Genomic DNA, 3413 nt, shown 5'->3' on the forward strand with positions numbered 1-3413 from the left:
AGACCTTATAGCAAACGCATTGGGGGATCCCACAGGGGTAATCTTGAAAGGTTTTCTTAAAAGAAATAGAGTCACCCACAGGGGCTCATATGGAACATGGGCTAAGAAAAGTGGAACCTTCACTAGTAAGGAAAAGGCCAGGAGAATGGCGCCGAGGAATTTGTTTCCATTACGCTCTCACCTGCTCATTCTGGGGAGAAAGAGGGCGGTTCTATGAGAATTTCATTAGCAAGCCTGACCCCATCCATGGCACAGCCCTGATTTGGCCCATCCAGCCTCTTGTTCCCCAGACTCAAAGAACATTCAGCAGGAACACAATTTGGGTCCCTCACGGATGCCCCAACAGCCATTGTGATGTGCTTGCTATGCATGAAAAACTCAGCATCCTTCAGGGAAATGTTAGAGAGGTAGAAACACTGCCTTCAGAAACAAATAGACCCCCTGGGGAACGAACAACAAAAGTGGGTGAAGGGAGATGTCAGACAGGGCAAGACATGACAAAATAATAATTTATAAATTATCAAGAGTTCTTGAGGGAGAGGAAAAATAAGGACCTGATGCCAGGGGCTTAAGTGGAGAACAAATGTTTTGAGAATGATGAGGGCCATGAATGTACAAATGTGCTTCATATAATTGATGTAAGTATGGATTGTGATAAGAGTTGTATCAGCCCCTAATAAAATGATTTTTTTAGAAAGATCATTTAGCGATAAGACTGCCTCTATTTAAAAATAAGATGGATTAAATGCTCCCCAAAAAATCTGTAAAATACACTTCAAAGCTAACTGTTAAATATGGAATTATTGTTTTGAGAATGATGATGGCAACAAATGTACAAATGTGCTTGATACAACGGATAGATGTATGGATTGTGATTAAGAGTTGTATGTGCCCCCAATAAAATGATTAAAATATAAAAAAACAAAGAAAGAAAAGAAACAAATAGACCTAAATGAAGGTTGTGGTGAGAAACAATAGTTCACATTCCGGTATTTTGTTTGTTTGTTTGTTTCATAAAGATTTCTACGATTTGGCAGCCATGCATTTTTGCTGCTTGTAAAATTAAAATTCTAAGTGATAAGGGTGCAGTGTTTTATAGTTTCACTGAAAGAGCTTTCTTTCTTTCATTCTTTCTGAGTGACTGTGCCAAAGGACAAAAGGAAGCCTGGTGAAGTAGCATATTTAAGGTTGACCATTACAATTACAGGCCAGCAGTTCAAAACCAGCAGCCACCATGGGGAAGAGAAAGGCTTTCTTCTCCCATACAGATGACAGCCTCCGGTACCCCAGGAGCAGTTCCACCCTTCCCGAGCTGCTCTAAGTCAGCACTGACTCCAGGCCAGTGACATCCCAGAGATGCCTGCCCTTTGCCCCTCCTGGGCTACTTCCCATACCTCTCCCTGGGAGGTAGATGGTCTAGATTATGGCAAGGTGCTGGCTTCACAATGGGAAAGTCTTAGGAGAGGTAGAAGGAGGCAGAAGAGTAGGAAATATTTTCTCTCCTCACCTCCTCACCCAGGTCCTACAGTCTCTCCCTCCTGGAGGGGGTGATAGCTTCTCTGGTGTTTGCCCCAAGTTCCTGCACTTGTCTTTCCATCTCCTTTGAAAATTAGCCCCTTTGTAAATACCGATAAAGAGGCAGAATAATCCTGTCTCTTTTACAACAAATGCATCTTAGAATAAATTAAATACAATCAGAGAATGGACTCGTTTTTCTTCATTTTATACATTAGGAAAATGGACAGAGCCTGGTCTTTCCGAGGTCTGCCCTCTGTGGGTGGGTAGGTTGGTGAGAGCTGGGCATTAGGAAGCAAGACTCGGACAGGTGACCGGTGGCAGAGAAGCATGAAGGAGCCCTAGTGCTGCAGTTGTTAAGGGCTGAACTGCTCCTAAAGGGCTGGCGATTTTAGCTCACGGGTCACGCCATGGTTGCTCCAGGCTCGGAAGTCCTTTGGGGCATGTCTACTGTGCCTTCGATGGTCTCTGTGAAGTGCAATGGACTTGATGGCAATGAGATTTGGGTTTGACAGGCATAGCCACTGGGCTCAGGAAGTGTTGGTCTAACTTAATATGTCCTGTGTTATAAATCCATTGTATTACAAGACACTTTCAGCTGTGTGTGCTCAGTTGCTCAGTGCCGCAACTTGATCTGATCATCTATGATATAAGCAAGACATAGCTTAGCTGTGTTGGGTAGCAGAAAGGGGGAAAAGAGAAGCAGCAGGAAAAACTAGTTACCAAACAGTAAGAAGTAACAGGGAGGGTGCCGACATTACAGAAACGTAAATGGTTGACTGAGGCAATATGTAACGGTAAAAATAAAATAATCACATGAATGCTTTCTTTACCGAGTATCAGGTACCTGGGGAGGGAACACTACTCTAGATAGTGACTCAGGCTGTCAAAGAAAACGGGTCACTGAAGACACCTCTATGTCCGACTCCTTTAAACTGACTTAGGTAAACTTCTTTCTTTTTTTCTTTCTTTCTCTCTTTCTTTCTTTCAACATAACATGGTGAACTGAATGAAAGGGCGAAAGGGAGCGGCTTGAAGAGGTGCAGGATATAACGGGCAGGATCTTGAGGAGGTGTGTTCAGAAAAGAGAAAAAAGTAACGTGCCAGCGTAGCAAAAAGCAGAATGGAGAAATATAATGTCGCGGTGGAAAAATAGAGCGAGGAAGACAAGAATGTATACGAATGATGCAGGAAAAAAACAAGCTTTCTGCAATAGGTAAAAGGAAAAAGCAAGTAAGACCCTTAGGATTCAGAGCCAGATGATAAAATATCCCTTAAGTAGGTTTTATAAGAAGAGAAAATACCAAACTCACTGCTATCGAAATCGTCTCCCATTTACAGGGATCTCCTGAGTCTGTAAACAATACTTCTGCCCTGCGTTTCTGAGTTGCAACCAAAAATTGGCAAAAGAACGCTAAAATACCTGTAACTTAGAGAGGTAATTTGCTTCCAGAAAAGTTATAAGGAAAATGCAACTTATTTTTTATACCAAATTACTCAGTCTCCGTGGAGACCATCAAAAATTGCCCGTGCCGACTCTATTTCAAGTCGTCATGGCGGGGTATTGGGAAAAGTTTTCAATTAGCAATAATCGAGCCTCCGGTAAACCCCATTGGCTATGATATTGCCACTGCGCAAAGCTAGGTAAACTTATGTCTTGATCAAGCAGCTTGAGTGCAATCTTAGCCACATCTATGTATGAGGGGGTTAACAACCTTCCCCCCCCCCCAAAAAAAAACCACTAACAGGAAACAGCTCTGCTGGGGAAAGCTGTCTAGTACACACTTTTCCTACTAGGAGAACATTGAGCAACTCACTCTAGTCAGTGCACCCAGTGGCATCACCTAAGAAAGTTCTCTCTGGTCACACTGAACTTTTTCATAAAAGCAGTTTCTCTG

General features: G+C 42.8%; 1 non-coding gene across 1 annotated transcript; it reads right to left on the minus strand.

The window, feature by feature from the left end:
* Positions 1-3016: 3016 nt before the first annotated feature.
* LOC142429966 (U4 spliceosomal RNA) lies at positions 3017-3157 on the minus strand. The gene has a single exon (XR_012780466.1). It is a non-coding gene; the product is annotated as a U4 spliceosomal RNA (small nuclear RNA).
* Between the last annotated feature and the right edge of the window lie 256 nt (positions 3158-3413).

This window comes from Tenrec ecaudatus, chromosome 16 (genome assembly GCF_050624435.1).
Source record: "Tenrec ecaudatus isolate mTenEca1 chromosome 16, mTenEca1.hap1, whole genome shotgun sequence".
NCBI lineage: Eukaryota > Metazoa > Chordata > Mammalia > Afrosoricida > Tenrecidae > Tenrec > Tenrec ecaudatus.